Here is an 18,955-nt window from a genome sequence, read left to right as displayed (position 1 = left end):
TCATTCTGAGATCCACAACTGATGAGAATCTAAGGAGGATCCTTTCTTTCAGACCCCATTCCTTTCAGATAAATGATTTTACTGATAAAGCTATAATTCTATTTGTATCCTCGAAACTTGTTTCCGTGAGATATGTTTATGTTTAGGGTTTATCCTGTAATACCTTAATTCTGAATATGGACTGAGTTATGATATGGTGACGGGTGGACGTGTTATAGTCCTCCATGTGCACGTGGGTAATGATGACTTTAGAGAGTATAAATCTACAGGATTATGAGCCGAGGTACGGCTATGAATGGGCTGAGATATGGCTATGAATGAAAGCATCTATGCTTAATGAAGTCTATATATATATATATATATATATTTCTTGATATCATGTTCTGTAAGTTTTCTCTATACGTTTGGAAAGTATGTTGTGCTTATTCTTTCTTTCCATGCTTATACCCTACTGGGCTATTTGAGCTCACTCTTTTTTCTTGTTTTATTGTTCCAACCTCCAGGTGAAGTAAAGATGAAAGATGAGGAACGCTAGAGTTGAATCCAGAATTGTTCCAAAGGTCAAATATGTCTTAATTATGTCTTGAATTAAGATGTAATAAGTTAGACCTAATTTCTGTAAACCCTATAAACATGGTTGTTGTATTTGAGATCTTGGGAATAATGAAAGTCTTTGAGAAAAATGATGTAATTTAGTATTTAATATTCTCCTATGCCCCGAGTTATGTATTTCTAAAAATCCGGGTTGTTACAGGGAACTCTTAGAAGGCCTTTTTGTGGTGAAGCAAAAAGGGGTTTTCTTCCTCTTGTTTATCGTGTATTCTTCTTGAAATCCCAGTTAAACCAAGAGAGGGGTGAATTGGTTGTCTTATAAAATTTTACATTTTAAAAAAACTTTTGCTATTTAGATTTCTAATAGCTTAAATAATGGAAGATTAATTAGCAACACTTAGTACTTAATAAGCATTCAACACTAGTTTTAAGTTTATTAACTTAATCAATATAATTTGAGTACCCAAATTAGCACTAGTTAATTGATTGGCCAAATCCAAGAGATATCTTCAATAAACACAAATAAAAGGTATTCAGGTCAATCAAGAAAGAATAATCTCAATAGAAATAAAACACAAGTAAAAGAGTAGGGCTAGAGAGAGTGCATCAAGAGGGAGAAGAAGATTGCACACAAGATTTAAAGTGGTTTGGCCTTCACATCCAAGGCCTACGTCCACTCTTCTTGATGTTGTATTCAAGGGTATCCACTATCTCGATCCTCCTTCAAATGGCTGGACCAATGAGCCAATTATAATCAACAAGCTTCACCTTTTTTTGGCCGAAGCGTAAGACTCTCTTACAAGCAAGCTTCTCCTTCTCAAGGGCCGAAGCATAAAACCATCTTACAAGCTTGATTCACCTTTCTTAGCGGGCCGAATCAAATACCCTCTTTAGAATCTTGAAAAAATAAGAAGAATATATAGCTTCTATGTAGGCTTGATTACAAGTTGAAGGTCATACAAAAATTCCCTCAAAGAAGATTACAAGTAAAGCTATCCACTCTCAAAAGGGTTTAATCAAGATCAAGGCACAAATGAGGTGGAGAGAGATGTTCAAGGCAAAGAAGGTTTGTAAGTATTTGTATAGGCCTTAGATATGTTGGAAAACCTTTTTTCTTGAGTTAAATTGCAAGTTTAAACCCATATATATATATATATATATATATATATATATATATATATATATAACCAAAAATCACAACTAGCCGTAATTCTATGCAACTTTTAGAGCTCCAACGGCTATATTTTTTAAGTTCCAGCGCACTTCACGGAACTTCGTGGGGTTCCACGAAATTCCATGCACGAAATTACGGAATTCCGTAGGATCCCTCGGAATTCCGTACTTAGATTTCCTGATTTCAACTCCCAACTTGTAAAATTCATATCTTATTCGTTTCTTATCAGATTTCGACGTTCTTATACTCGATTTGAATGGAAACAATAAGATATTTCTGTTAAAATTATTTTCAAAAATATTTGAAAATATTTTGAACCAGTAATTATAGAATTTATGTGCTGGATCCATTTTTCAAGTGTTAATTTCAATTCTTTCCATTTTGAAACTTAACTTAGCACTTGGGCTTTGGGACCACTTGGTTTTGGGTCACTTTTGAAAATATTTTGGTGTATTTTTAAGTGTGCCTTGATCAAGAATAAGTCCTAATAGAGAGGGATATACATTCTACCATTCGAAGCATTCTCTTGAATGGCTTTTCTCATAGTCTTCATTTGATCTTCATTTTATGTGCAATGCTTGCTTTGGGATCTTCAAACTTGAGCTTCTTGCTTTGACATCTTCCAAGGATGATGCTGCCAATGTGTTCAAGCTTGTTTGACCTTTGTGCATGTTGATCCTTAAGCTTTGGCATTCAATGATGTTCCTTTGACTGTTCACTTGCTTGGGATGCCTGAATCTGAGCTCCACTTTGATTGTACCTTCAAGGAATGATAATTCGAGTTTGTTCCTACTCCTTTGATAGTTGAATGGTTCATCCTCAAGGTTTTGGCCATGTTGGTTGTATGCTTGTATCGATTGACTTGTGAATGGCTTGTCTATAGCACAACACTCCAGGCAACACATTAGTCCATAAAAGAACTAATCAATTTGTGTTTGTTGATCATCAAAACATGGTGATTGGGTGAACCCATGGGAGCCCTTGGGCTATCAATCTCCCCTTTTTTTATGATGACAAATCAAATTGATTAGAAGGCAGGAGTAACCTCTATAGAGGCATACATACTCAAGATACAGTTTTACCACTCCCCCTCAACATATGCATAGATCTAAAATAGCAATATGTAACATAAAATGCATATGCAATATGGACACCTAATCAATTTCACAAATTCTCTCCCTTTTGGCATTAGCAAAAAGGTGGATGTTGCAAGTTATAGCACAAAATTTAAAATGATATTAAATGATTACTATATGAACCATTAGATATAAAATATATAGCACAAAATTTATACTTCTCATCGTGGAAATAATGATAAGTCAGAGTGTAGCATGATGAGCCCCCAACTTTTTTTTGAATTCTTTATAGAATCTTATCATGGAGAAAGAAGTGAATACCATTTCAAAAATTTCATGATAAGCAAGAATAGATGATTTTTATACTAAATTCTTCCCCATGAATTTGTCATACATAGGAACTTTCGATGTTTTCATGGCCTAACTAAAAGACTTATAATGAATATATGATAAACAAGTTGAGTTACTCATCACAAGCATTCATAGGAGTCAAGATAACAATATTGATTCATTCCTCTAAATATAAATCTAGAATGATAGGGTAGTTAAGTTTCTAGAGACAAAACTTATCATGGATGTGTTGATATGCCCTTATAAACATGTGATAAGCCCATAACCATAGGATTAAAGATTTTCAAGTTTAAAATAATCCTATAAATGTCATTGTAGAATGATTCTCAGTTCATGCTCATATGATAGGTACTTATCAAGAATAAAATATAAATATATTATAACCTCATATGATAAGACATAATAGATAAATGGATTTAACTTTGAAGCTCCCCCTTTGACATTGAATTTTACAACTAGTGAGTTCAAATGGTTTTTTAAAGTGATTTCCCAACTAGTAAGATAGCACATTAGATTCAACTGATTGCGGCTCTTCATGATAAACATCTTTAGCACAATAGATATGCATTTTTAGCTCATGCTCCCCCTGAATGTGATAATATTTTTAACATTTCAAGTTTTACTCCCTGAAGTATATAATATACATAACTACCTAGGGAGATCACATATATGCATGTTCATGTTTGAGATGTTGACCTAAGGCCACCTATTAAGTGTTTTAATTATCGTTATGGCACCGTTCCCTCAAAGAGGGCATGAACACCCATTGAATAGCTTTTATATTTATGTTTGACATCTTACACATGCAGATACTAATCAGGCAGGGGTGATAATTATATATCAGGCAGGGATGATAATTATATAACAATATATATATATATATATATATATATATATATATATATATAATTTGAGCCTAATTGGCATATATATATATATATAGTTCATACATAAAAATGATGACCATATAGAGCACCATGTCTGAGAAACATCTATAGCTCATGCAATGGAGTATATCATTTTAAATATATATGAGCAAGGCTAATCCATAGCTTGTCATGGATAGCTAATATAATAATGGACACAAGAGATCATGACCAATGAGGTACATTGTCCAAATATTTACATCCACATCTTGATTGTGAGAAAACCTGATAAGTGAGAGTTATAAACTCTCATGACCATTATAGTGCATATCAACCACCTCATTCAACATATTGTAGACACCCCATTTTGACCGGACCCTAGTTCGCCATGTTTGTGAATAACCCTATCAAATCAGTGAGTTAGGGTCCCAAATTTCACCATAAGCTAGGTTAGGGTCCCACCAAGGTTTCTCCAAAATTTTGTTGAAATCCGAACTTATTTGCCTAGCGAACGAACCGAGACATTGTGCGTAGTGTAAGGGTGAATTATCCTGGAAGAGGCTGACCCGGGATCAAATAGGACACGATTGTTCGTGCGCTTATCAAATTTTTCATGCAAACCGCGCGCCTCATCAAAAATGGAGTGCCAATATCGATTCCCAAATTACCTATAAATACCAACTTAAACTCTCTTTTTTGCTAATCTAAGTTTTTCATTTCTTTAATGAGAGAGAAGAGAAAGAGAAGAAACCCTTGCTAAGAAACCAAATCCCCAATTTTCGAAACCCTAGCTCTTTTTCTTCAAATCCTAATCGCTACCTCTATCTTCTCCAATCAATTCCTTTTCATTTTCGGCCAAATCAGCAGCGAGATCCCGGCCAAAACTTCGACCGATTTTTCTTCTCCACTCGGATCATGCTCTACCACGATTCTCTTCTTTCTATGCCTTTATCAAACCTCATACCAAAACCTGTAAACCCTAAATTTGTCTTCTTTGATTCAGTTCTTGACTTAAAATCTATTTCTCCTATGATAATGTCAAGATCCAGTCCTTTCTCTGTTGTTAAATCCCATGAAATTTGAAGACTCAATGATATATTTCACATTAGCTGAGTAGAAAAGGTGAAAAGAAGAGGTTCGTTCATTTTTTTTAAGATTTGGCTATTTTCAAGCAAGATTTGTACATTTTCCATCAACTGAACAGGAAAGAAAAGGTAATTTTTCCGCTCTTAAATCAATTCATATTATCCTGTTAAAATTTGTGTTAATTTTCTCTGAAAGTTATTCGATAGTATATAGCTAGAATTTTGGATAATTTTGTTGTGATATGAAATTGTTCTTCATTGGTAGGAATTTTGATAATGCATGGCCAGGTCTCATATGAAATCAGATGTAGATTCCTTGTAATTTGTGTCATTCGATTGCTTAGGAATTTCATTTTTAGTAATTTTTCTTTGTTATTTCCTAGTTTCTGGCTCTGAAATTTTATTTTCTAAACAATCATTTTCACTTTATTTCTCACATTTAAGGTTGAAATGGCTATTTTTTTGTCTCTTGTTTCTTTCTTATTTAATGAGGTTTGGTGTTTTGAGTAGATATAAGTATAATTTTGTGACTAGTCATGATTAGTTTTGGGTAGAAAACAGATATGATTTTGTTATTTTTATTGCACTAGTTTATTTTCTTCATAATTAATTTCTTTCATGCCTATATCATTTCTTTCTTGTATGAATTTGATTTTTGTTTTATGACAAGAGTACATTTTAGGCAAAAAGAAGACATTTTTTTTGTCACATTGTAATCTATTGAGGTTTTTACCGAATAATCATGTCTGGATGCGTGGTATTAAGTTGCATTTGTCAAAGTTAATTGCGGTTCTTGGATGATCTTAGTTACTGAAAATACAATTGTTCATGAGTATATTTTATGTACATGTATTTTAGGTGACTCAAGAAGTTATAATTTGTCTGACTCATTTGACTCATGAATACATAAGCTCTATTTATCCTTTGATGTGCAATTTTAAAAATTAGAAACATTTGTTTTAAGAAAAAGTTCTGTTTTTCTTTGTCACTACTTTCAAAAATAGAAAAAAAGCGTGTACCTTTATCATGGATATTGTCCTATTGTTGGCCTGAACTCCAGATTTTAACATGGTTCTAAGTTCTTTAATCTCACATTTTGTCACTTGTATGAAGTTATGCTTGTGGGGTTGTTTGACTGACCCAATATTTTGATAATGATTTATATACTTGGGAGCTAGTGTCAATTCATTAATAGCTTAAATCGTTTTGTACCCTCGTGGATATAAATATAGAACCTGTAAAGTACAACTGTTTTGATCTAAGATGTCCTTTTATTGGAAGTAAGTTTTATGGTTCCTTGAATGTGAAATAACTCAGGAGTGGTAATTTTTGAAATGTTCTTTGTTCAGAGATGCATTTGTATAAGCATAACCATGCCTTGCTGTATGCCTGACTTTGCAGTCATAGATGATGACATGTTATGGATTTGAGAGTTTTCTGGAAATTTAGGAAGTTTTTTAATGTCATAAAAAAGGGAGTTATCAGAATTTATAGTTGAAACAGTTCGTATTTACGATTTTTCTGGCAAAACTCAATTGGTCTTTAAGAAATAGCAATATAGATATAGTTCATTCACTCACATGATTTGCCTGAGTTCACTCTTTTTTATGAAAGTTTATGTGCAATTCTTGGTCTTATGCTTAGTTTCATTTTTTTTAGGACTCATAAAACAGAATAAATGATTGTTGTTTGAAATTATTTTCCTTTCCAAGGTTATCTGTTTAAATTAGATGGGCATGCGAATCTTTTAGTAATATAATAGGGAGTTTAAGTTCCATTATTGCACATTTCTGGGATTCCAATTTTGATCTTGCTGTTCCAGAAAGCTTAAAGTAGCAAGGGTGATGACCTTGAGTACAAATTGTTAAACTAGATAATCATATTTTTTTAAAAGGAAGAACAATTAAAAGGAGTAGAGATGGAATTATTTTTTAGGTTTTGTTTGAGCTAAATTCTTTAAGCTTATACCAAATAAGAAATTATGAAGGTGGAAGAGTTTACTTGTTTCATTGAATTTCATATGTGCAAAGGCTTACACTAAAATGAAAAGAGAAGCAGTACAGTTTTGAACTATTATGGGGTCCTTGATCGTCACTTGTCTATATAAGTCAATTTATTCAAAAAACACGAATGCATGATTTGATGGTTTGAGACTTTCCTTTGAAGTTATAAGAGTCTCATTTTCTTAGTAAACTGTATGAACCTTATGTATAAACTTTCGTAAAAACTGAATGTAATGTTGACTGTAATTTTGTATAGGGCCTCACTCAGTTTAAAGGAAAATTATTGAACAATTAGCCTAAAATTATGATAAACATGTAAAATTTTCATATGAAAAGTGACATCCAAATATCTTGAGTAGTTAAAATGATGGTAATTCAGTCATATGTTGGTAGTAACATTTTTCTGAAAACTGCTCATATATTCATTAATTGGCAAAGACATGGTATTTCCTTGATGCTTTAAATGATCATTGTAAGTTTAGAGTTATCTGGGTGAAAATTTTACGAGGTAAATATGTAGTATTGATTCAGTACTTTGTATGTCATGTACAAGTAGAAATGAATGCATGATAAAGGATATCACTTACCTCATAGATGTCACAACGTATTTGATGTTTATTATCATACTGTGGATTCATTGTATAATAATATTGTAAGGTAGCACATATGTAAGTAGCTCGTGTCAGCCCTGTATTGTATTCACTTTTGATTTTCTTTATGAAAAAGATATTCATTCTGTTTTGGAGATCATACATGGAACGTTGGCATTTGCTTTTTATGATAGTACAAAGATTTCCGATGTCATTTATTGTAGTGTAAACTCACTTGAAGTCTATCCCTTAAGGGATTTGCTCAGTGATAATAATACCATAGTTGTATTTTTCTTTTCCTTTCATTAGATTTTCTTGTCATTTTAAAGACAAGGGCAATGAAAGAGTCATCTAGAGCCCAATTAGGAGACATGCATTGTCTCATAAGGCGATTCTCCTTTGGAGACATGCCTTGTCATTTAGAGTCTGCACTTTAGGCAACCATTGTAGTCTCATAGGAGGCACGCCTGGCCTAATTTATAGAACATCCTTCTAGGTTGTATCCCTTTAGGAGACATGCTTTGTCTCATGTATTTTTAGTTTTCCTCTTCATTTAGAAGTTGTGCTTGGACTTATTACCCTTTTAGAGGTTGTTAGTCATAGTGTTGTTACTTGTGTTTTGCTCCTTTATAGAGTTGTTAGATGTGTTTGGTCTTATTAGTATCCCTTTTAGTAGTGTTTGTCTAGGATTTTATCCTTTGTCATATCATTTAGAGACTAGCTCAGTCTTGTTAGATCCTGCTATTTGGGATTTAGCTTTCATAGTTGAGACACGAGTTTACCTTTTTAATTTTTAACTTTTTTTAGCCTTGGGAGTTTTACCTTATGGTGTTTGTACTCAGCCGCGATTTGGATTACAGAGTGTGTTTTCTTATTTTGTTCCTTTTGGCTAAAAAGGTTAAAACATTTAAAATTCAAAACATCAGAAATTTGAAATTCACAAACATTAAAAATTTGAAACTCAAAACATTTTAAAACCTCAAAAACATTTGAAAATCAGAAAAGTCAAAAAGTTTTTTAGTAGTAGTTAGGAAAGTTTGTTTTCGAACTACGTTGGCTTGATCCTCTTCCACAAGGTACGTAATGTAGCTTGGGATTTTCATCCCAAGTCCAGCCAAACTTTGTAAATAAATCATTTAACCCTTTTAAAAATACCAAAAATCTTCCAAAATATTATTTTTTTGAAAAGATCTTCCTCTAGAGTTAGGAGTTTGTCCTAGATAGAGAGTTTTAAGGTTAGGAGTTTGTCTTTGATGTGTTGTGTGTTTTGTTTGTGTTTGTGTTAGAGTTAGGAATTTGTTACGCCTCCGTCCGGTCAGTTGGCGATTCACATCGCCGACTGATGACTAGGTCTAGGATGCGTTAGTGATTCCATTATTTTTTTCCTTAGGACACACTGCCTAGTTACACATAGGTTATATGAACCACCTGCATTAGCTTAGGGCTAACCTACATTTAATCAGGGCATATAGGGTGTCCTAAAATCCACAATCCACTGGAATTTAAATTATCGCACAAGAAGCTTTAAAAACTAGTATGGTCTTTTAGGTCGAGTCTAGGATAGAAGTTTAGATGTCTTAGGCATCATAGTTTAGAATATGCGCGAAGAACTACGTGACTCTGATTCTCGTGGAGGCGGGGATACATAGGCGGCTTGGATGAACATCCGACCATCCAAGAGTCGAGGACTACGTTTAGAGTTTAGGGATTTGTCTTGTTGTATTGTATGTGATGTCGAGTTGTGTTGTATATTCTGTTGTGTTTTTTTACTTTCCTATGCAGACCTTATACTTTTAACTGTAGCATGCATGTGTTTGTTCACCAGACTTAGACACCAGTTAGGCATGTCACTCATAACCTAGCTATGATTAGGCGACACTTCTTCCATTTATTTTGTGCATACTTATTATTTTATCCCCGGGTCATGCAGTTTAGGTAGACGTCCACTCGGGGATATTTGTTCCTAATCTACATGATTTTTGCCCAAAACTCTTCAAGGTTAATAATAAATGGCATAAGAGACCAAGTGCTTGCACTTGGACGAATTGGGGGTGCTCTTCGGACCTTCTCCATTCGTAATCAGGCACGAGCCCATATATATTTCTGGTTATCCATGGTATACAGAGCATATTTATTTTTGGGGTTCCATAGCCTATTGGATGGCGACTCTGAGTTTGTTTTAGGTATGTCTTGGTTTGAGAATTTATCCTTGGATCAAGATGTATCTCATTTATCGCCACTCGTGCTATACTATGAGGGTGGCATCTGTTTTTAGAGTTCCTTGGTAGAGCTATCATTCACACGTGAATGATCCAGAGGACGTTGGGGGCTCATCCCCACCTCTCTCTCGGATCGGGGTCCACACATATGCCTAAATGCTAGATGATATTTATCTTATCAGTTCAAGTGCCATTTATAGGGTTTATTACATATGATTTCACTTTCTTATTTTATACCCCTTTTGTTTTTATCAATTTTGTGACATTGCTCATACAAAGATAAATATAACTTTATGAGCCAATGCACTTTCTTTTCATCCATTGCCTTAATGACATATAATTCCATCTTAAAGATCATTAAGGTTTGTATGTCATACCAAAGTTAAGGACATATCAGATCTAACTAGTTCAATGATTGATGAGAATAAGTCATGTGAGTTTCATGCATTGAACTTAGTTTCAAGGGATCTTTCAATAAGCGAAGGATTTTGAAGAATCTTCTTTATTACATTAACCTTGGGCTACTCAATTTCATCTTATGAATTAATATCCAGTTAAGGCATTGGAATTCATTTCTTTTAGTCCATCTATTTGTCCATTTTGAGTTTATGCTTTTAATGTAAGTATGGATTTTCAAGATTTAGTTCTAAAGGGATTTAGAGTCAATTACAATTCAAGTTTTCCCTTTTTACACAATGCTTATAGTTTAACAATTGAGATTTCAATTTTTTTAAACCCTCAACATTTATTAAGGTATTTGATTTGCATGTGTAGAGCAATCAAAATTTGCATGTCTTATATGAGCTATCACATTAAAGTTTATAGGCAAGCATGATTTAACTAGTTCAATGGTATATTAAGATATAGTAAGTGAATTTCATACATTGAACCTAGATTTGTTTTTCAACTTCCCCATCTATCTATAGATATAAGTAAAGTGGAATCCTCTAAGCTGTGGTGGTGCCACGTGTCAGCCCTCCTCTATCCCACAATTTTAAAAAGCCTTCTTTATCACGTTTTGGCAAATCCTCTATTAGACGGAAGAAAGCTATTGAAATCCTAGGGGTGATGGCAACCCAAGAGGGGGGGTGAATTAGGTTTTAAAAACTTTTGCCTAAAATAAGTGTGGAAGCTAAAAACAACGGCTAATTAAAACTTTAAGCACAAATGAAAACAAACCACCAATGCATAAAGAGATAGAGAGAGATAGAAAGTGTGCACCCGAGATTTATAGTGGTTCGGTGACTCAATGACCTGCTCCACTTCACCAAGACTTCTTGGTGAATTCACTACGGATTCCCTTAAAGGAGGGGAATCAACCCAATTACAAACTTGGTTCAGCTTCGCCTCGCAAGACTCGCCAAGAACCGAAGAAAGCTCCGTGTCTCCAACACTCGCTCTTGGGATGGTTACACATTCCTTCGCACTCGCCAAGTTACAAAGATATTCTTTGAAGAAATAAAGCAAAAATCCCTTCAAGAGGGTTACAAAAGATGGATGAAGATGTACAAATATAAGCCTAAATCCACTTCCTTGCTTAGAGATGAGAGAGGCACAAAAACAACTTTGATTTGAACTTATAGATGTTCAAGATGTTGCAAAAAGATGTTTAAGAAAGGTTTGGATAGTGTATATATAGCCCATTTAAAAAATGACTGTTTGGGGGTAAAACTGTAATAATCTGGGTTGAAAAAGTCAAGTCTCGCAGTCCCCAACGGCTCTTTTGCCAGACCGGCGGGGTCGACCGAGCCACGACCATCATCCGCCCTTATCGGACAAACCTTTTTAATTTTAAATTTCAAACCGTCGCGGTCGACCGATCCAGTGGTGGTCGCCCGGCAAGGTCTCCTCGTTTGATTTAAAATTCGGCTCAAAACACTATCGCAGTCGACCGGCCATCGGTGGTCGTCCGCCCCAACCATGCTAGATTGTTTCTGTCGAAACAGAAACATATCAGCGGTTGCCCGGGACTCCCCGATCGACCGGCCCGCTATTGAAAGCCAAGTGCTGGATTTCCAGCACGGCTTCCGCGGTCGATCAGCCCTGTATAAAATTCTATTTTTACTTATAAAAGATCACGGTCTTGGGCCATGGTCTTTGGGCTTTAATCCTAAGTTTTCAAATACATTTTCAAGTTCATTTTAAAACATTGTTGAGTGCCTTTGACATCTCTAAAACAAAGGTGAGCAGTATAACCCAAAAAGACTTGATCTTCACTATATCTTCAAGTCCACCAAGCTTCTTGGATCATCCTAGCTTTGGGGAACACCAAAATCAATCCAATTTAGCTTCAATGCCTTGATCCAAGCTTCCTTGATTGCACACTAATGAGATCTACAACTTAGACAACCAAAACACAAATTAGTGATATAAAATCACTTGTGTATGGAATCATCAAAACAAGAAGGTAATGCCAAGGTGGGAACCATTGGGCTTACATTCTCCCCCTTTTTGATGCTGACATTCACAAGAGATTTTCCAATAAGCATAACAATTCTCGCCCCCTATGGCATCAACAAAAAATGGTGCAAGAGAGTATAACAAGAGAAAAGATATGCAACATATAAACTCCCCCTAAATTAAGGAAATTTTGCAAACATACAACTCCCCCTATTTGATTGACAAATGCAATAGATGAGGGATTGTTCAAATATAAAAAATAAACCAAGTTAAAGCTCTCCTTTTTTATGAAAATAACTCCCCCTATTAAAGACAAACACTCAAAACAAGAGGGATTTTTTTATATATATAAAACAAAACATGCTCAGGTAATCAAATAACCAAGAATACATTTGAACCTTGGGCTCTAAATCACAAACTATGAAGGATATTCAAGATTTAGCACAAGCCCCTAAACTAGACCAATTTCAAAATGAAATCAAGTTGGGGCTTTGGGAGTCCAAGCTTTCTTGGTCCCACGGCTATCCCTACTTAGTGTAGATGCACATTGAAATTGATAATGCCCATGAAGGCCACAATAATGACATCAAACTAAGGGATTAACAAGACTAGTTCGATTATGATAGACGTGAAGAGGTCTTGAACTAGCATTTTTTAGGATTATGTCTATAATTTTGTCTCCATTCATAAAACCATATAGACACATCCTTAACCTCTTATTTTCATTTTGAAGATGATTTATTTGTTTTAAAAATTCAAAATTTTCATCTTCAAAAGACTTGGATGAACTTGCCATATTTTGAAAGCTCAAAACATGAGTCTCAAGTACACTCAAGCGACCCTTAAGGATCTCATTTTCAAGCTTTAAGTCATTTTCCATTTTGGCTTGGGCTTCAAATCTAGAAGAAAAGTCTTGATTTAAAACTTCAAGTTCTTTTTTACTTTGAGAAAGATTTTTCTTTAAAACTTTATTTTTAGACTTTTGCCACTCCAAGGTTTCTCAAACTTCATTATAAGACATTTCATTATCACTAGAACTTGAAATAGAAGATGGATGGAAACATACCTCATTTTTATTCTCTTTGGTGATGGCCATGGGAAATACGGTCAAATCAATATGGGCCGAGATACAAAAGTTTGATTTTTCTTCCTTGGAGCTCTTACTTGATGAATAACTACTATTGTCACTAAGCCCGTCCCAATTTGTCACATGTGCTCTAAACTTCTTCTTCCCATATTTCTTCTTTTTGTTCTTGAGGAGAGGGCATTCCGACTTTATGTGTCCAGGTTTGCCATATTCAAAACATCTTATTGGGTCCTCCTCCTTCTTCTTTTCTTTACTCTTCTTTTCTTCATTTTTCTTCTTATCTTTTCTTCCCTTCTTCTTCCTCCACATTTTCTTAAACTTCTTGAAAGCTTCCAATTCATCGCTATCGGAACTTGAGGAAGAAGATGATGATTTGGCGGTAAAGGCAATGGATTTTCCTTTGTCTTTCTCCTTGAGCTTTGAAGCCTCGGCTTGTTGGTTCCCCTTCTCTTCATCTTTATTTCATGTGTAATGAGGGATCCAACTAACTCATCTAACTTCACATTGTCAAGATCTTTCGATTCTTCGATCGTCGTGACCTTGGAGTCCCAACTAAGTGGAAGACACCGGAGAAGCCTCATCACCAATTCCAAATTTGTATATGTTTTACCTAAACCTTCAAGCTCATTAACAATAATAGTAAAACGAGAATACATTTCGGAAATGGATTCATTTACACTCATTTTAAATGCTTCAAGGTCACTACCAAGAAGACTAACTTTAGACTTTTTGACTTGTGGAGTCCCCTCATGAGTGGTTTCAAGGATGGTCCATATATCCTTAGCCGTTTTACAAGTAGAAACCCGATTGAATTCGTCGGGAGATAGAGCACAAAAAATTGTGCACTCCTTTAGCATTCAATGCGGCTCTCTTCTTTTGAGAGGCCGACCACTCACTTCTTTCCTCTGTGGGAGCAATGTAACCATCTTCAATTAATTCCCACATTTCATAATCTAAAGATTGTAAAAAGAAGCTCATCCGGGTTTTTCAATACCTGTAATTTGAACCATTAAAGTATGGGGGTCTAGAAACGGATTGTCTTCAACATATCCGGATTGTAAAAAGAATGTTGCACAACGTGGTTGTGCCACGTGTCACCCGTTCTCTATAACGCAATTCTGCAATTCAAACCTATCTTTCTAAAACGATTACTATTTTCCCCTATAATGTTGGAACCTCCTTCTTTCCCTCCAAATATGATAAATAATATCAACTGAAAACTCCCTACAAAATAGTAATGGATACTAAATATATATCCATCATAATATCCACTTAGAATTTCATATCCTATTGGTTCACAAAACGGCTCTTTCCATTATTTCTGCAATAAAATTGATTTCAAGGAAAAGTTGGAAGGTCCCTTAAACCTCCTAAAAATAGTGTGGATGGAGATTCCAAAAATTTTCAAAGCCATCTTTGTAAAACGATTACTATTTCCCTCCCTATAGTTTAGGAAACCTCCTTTCTCTCCAAATATGATAAATAATATCAATTGAAAAATCCCTACAAAATAGTAATTGATGCAATCCGTTTCCAAAACGCAGAGTATTTCAAACGCATTTTATATTTATTAATGGATATTTAACGCAATTAACGCATTGAGACTATTCGTTTCAAAAACTTCGTGTTTGAAATACCTTCTAAATATATTCTTCCTCCTCTGTCTTGCTTCACACCGATTTAGGGCTTCTCTGCTAGCCCCACCAACCACGTCTTCTACCGCCCAAACCTCCATCTACGGCTGAAGCACTCTAATCTGAGATATCATAAACCTGATGATTTGGGTGTCATCTTTATGCTTGAATTTCTTGATCTCCTCCCACCATCATAATGATAAGGTAGAAGGTGTTTTTTATTCACGAGTTTGGCTATTACTAACAAAATTTTCTTCAGATTTGTTTTGGGTTGGGTTCCTAAGCGTTTATAATCTGTATTATTGGTTTATATGTGTGTGTGTGTGTGTGTGTGTGTGTGTGTGTGTTCTTCTTTTCTTTTGTGGAAGGACCTTGAGAAGGAAAAGGTTTCGGATATTGAGAAATTAAAAAATGAGAAAATGTCGAGTTCTGCAATTTCGTGTGAATTCTGGTAAGAAATAAAAGCCATGTTTTATTCATCTTCTGTCAAGTTTCAAGGTTCTTTAGCTGGAATTTACATGATTAATATTTTTTTCCTGGTTGTTTCCTCTCCTCTACTTCTAATGCATTATTCTCTTTCATCTGTTCGCTCCTCTTGCATCGTATCAGTCCTTGCAGTCTCACTCTTGGATATTTGCGTCTACGATGAGATCCGGGATCACGTGGAGGGATTCTCAATTCGCTTTCATCACATGCGGCATTCAACTAATGGGTGAGCTTCACTGTAAATTACTGCATTGCAAATGAATAGGCTCACTTATACATTTAGTGGATTGGAAATGAATAGGCTGTGTTCAAGAGAAAAGTGGTGGTGTTCTCTCTTTTATAGAAGAGAGGGAGGTTGGTAATTTCTAGAGACAACAAGGGGAATATAATTTTTCCCTCTATAACCCATTTTTTAAATTTGTCCTATTTTTCCTTTAATTTTTCATTTGTTTTTCTTTGTTTTCCATCCCCTGTCATTGCAGATCGGAGGGTTGGGATCAACCGATGATGATGATTTTTGGGGAATTACTTATTTAAGTTGGGGCCAGACAAGTCAACGGTTCGGATCATTCAATTATATGGGTCACATTGAACTTTTTGGTGTACTTATTAGAATATGTGAGATCTCCCCGTTAGGTCATCTTGGTGGTAGATTAAGCAAGTTGGTTAGATAGGTAATCTAGAATAATTACAAAAGTAGGCTAGATTGGTATGATTCGATCTGTTTCTATAATTTCTCTTTATCTTTTGAGTGTTCTAGATAAGCTGATAAACACTCAATAGGCTCTTTGTTTATTCATTCAAGATTAGTTCCAGAGGCTGTAAAGCTTATTACAAATTATATTATTAGAGAGTTTGTAACATCTCTGAGCACACCAATTCTTATCTCTCTCTTTTCATTTTGTTCTATACATTTCTTTATGATTCTTCTTTTCTCGGCAATCCATGATCTACGGTTTTATGGCTTTGAACCTTGGATTTTATTCATGTCCTGTGCAAACTATTGGATTTTGGATTGTTGTTGCATTTTTTATTGTTCTCTTGCAGTTAACTTTTTCCTTCCTACCATTCTCTGATAATTTATTTAAATCCATGATATAAATTTATACCTACCTCAAAAAAGGGGGTAGGCTAAAACAAATACGATAATATGCATGTGGGTTGTTCCTACTTTGCAGATTTAATGAATGTCTAAATATTGGGGCTTCATTTCCTAGATTTTTTGGCCTTTTCATATTTAAAGCCACATGGGAACATGCACATACGTGCATATCCAAGTGAAGTTTTCATGTCCATACGGGAACAGATCTCCAGTTGAAGCATCTATATGATGGTCTCACACACAGTAGATCCTAATAACTAAATGTTCATTTTCATCTTTGTTGTAATTTCATAATTTCTTTTTCTTATATTAATTATTGTCCTACTTCCTCATCAGAATATTTTTGCGTAATCTTTATTTTCATCGACGATTTGCATATTCACATAGGGCTCACTTGGATACCTTATATTTTGTATTTCGATTTGGAATTGAGTTTTAAATACAAAATTAGTAGATCTGCCAGCTCATGTTGAGGGAGACAGAGGGAAGGAGGTCCTTCCTACTAAATGGGAGACGTCTACGAGCAAAGAAGGCGAACGAAACTGCCAGATCTGTGGATTTCCAATTACTTATTTCCACAGCATATTTGGAAATCTCATTTTTTTCACTGTCATTCGCTGATTTGGAAATCCAAGGATTTGATCTGGATCCAATTCGCAACGCAAAAAGGGCTACAAATGTGAGAAATCCAAATCAAAATCTTCTCGACATCCAAACGGGCCCATAGTTTTTTAAGCAGCATATGAAAGCATATTCACACCCAGGCAATTCCATGGCTTTTTTGTTAGGTACTCCTTTTGAAATCAAATTTCATAATCAAGATCGTCGTCATTTTTACTATGGGCTTTTTTGTTTGATTTTAAAACTTCAACCCAAAGCGCAAGATTTGATTAATGTTCAAAATAAAGTTACTGCAAAGTCTTAAAACATATGCCAACATCTGGTGTATACTCAAGTCAAACTGCTTTCAGAGAACAGGAGAAGAGGTCACGATATGCCCAGGACAATCTTCTTCCCAAACCCATTTGGATTGAATAATTGTTTTCTTTTTGTGCTAATTTTCGAAGCATGTGTTTAGATCTTTAGAAAGAGAAATAAAGACTATCTTGGGTTCTTATTCAGTATTGCTTTTTCTTTGTTTCCCATTCCTGTGCAACGCACGGGTCTGCAACTAGTGTTAATGTAGTTGCACGGGTCTGCAACTAGTGTTAATGTAAGCCTATATGATTTTAGGGAATAAGCAAAGGATTTTTAGGATATATTCATTAAAAAGATAAAGCCTTCGACTAAAGCATTCCATTTTAACATTTTATGACTACTTAGATGAATTTTGTATAATATCAACTGTAAATTTTGGAAGTTCATCTTAGTCATATAATGGTATTTAAGTTGAAGCTTTTGGAATACATTTTCTTTTAACCAATATTTGATTTCATATTGAATGTAAAATGACCAATAAGTACATAATAAAATTGTGTAGTGAATGGGTTACTAGGGCAACTACGTGCATAGATATGTACTTACCTAGACCATAAGAGATGTCTAAAATTAGATTTTCACTTGATGAGCTTAAACATGACTTTTAACTTCTTTATTATGGCACAATTTTCAATATTTTAGGAATTTTTATGAATTTCGATTTTTCTTCCAATTTTTACTTTATTGTTTCATAATATGTAGTGCATTCAAATCCCATTTCATATTTTTCAATGGTTTTTTTTTAATTATTATGGATAAGTAATTATCAAAACCAAGTGCATATTTAAGTTTCTAGTGTGAGCATGTGCACTTAGAACAATGTTTCTAGTATTGATCTTCAATTAAGCACATCATATCTAAGTCTTATAAATATTAAGACATATTAGCTAGTTTAAGCACTAAGTCTTTGTTTTTCCAAAAGAATATGACTTATTTAAGCACACATTCATAGATACATGAAAATCAATCAAAGATAACACATTGTTCCTACAATATATTTTCAAATTATTTTACCATTAAAGCATATGGATTTTGTATTTCAAAAGAATATGATCATTTAAGCACAACATAACTTCTATGTATCAATGCACACCACATCGATCATTAATTCAAAATTTATTTTTGAAGGGTTTATGAGATTAAAGAGTTCAAATCATCCCTTATTTCAATGAATTCATTCTCACTTATTTGTATATATCAAAATCATCTTAATATTCATCAAACAAGTGATTTCCACGTTTGTGGTTTCTATAAGTAACATGTAAAATATGAATAATCATATAAAGCTTATAGACACGCTTAATATAACTAGTTCAATGGATAATTATGATAAATCATATATATTTTATGCA

General features: G+C 34.3%; 1 long non-coding RNA gene across 1 annotated transcript in view; it reads left to right on the top strand.

The window, feature by feature from the left end:
• Nucleotides 1–16,395, top strand: part of LOC143878659 (uncharacterized) — a 41,534-nt gene extending 25,139 nt beyond the window's left edge. The window contains exons 2-3 of the long non-coding RNA XR_013251072.1: nt 15,647–15,749; nt 16,006–16,395. This is a non-coding gene — a long non-coding RNA (uncharacterized LOC143878659). The remainder of the gene's footprint in view (nt 1–15,646; nt 15,750–16,005) is intronic.
• Nucleotides 16,396–18,955: the final 2,560 nt, after the last annotated feature.

This window comes from Tasmannia lanceolata, unplaced genomic scaffold, assembly GCF_043159265.1.
Source record: "Tasmannia lanceolata isolate RefF3 unplaced genomic scaffold, GAP_Taslan_0.1 ptg000006l, whole genome shotgun sequence".
Taxonomy (NCBI): Eukaryota; Viridiplantae; Streptophyta; class Magnoliopsida; order Canellales; family Winteraceae; genus Tasmannia; species Tasmannia lanceolata.
Note: the sequence above shows the minus strand (reverse complement) of the source record. Positions and strands in the feature narration are given on the sequence as shown.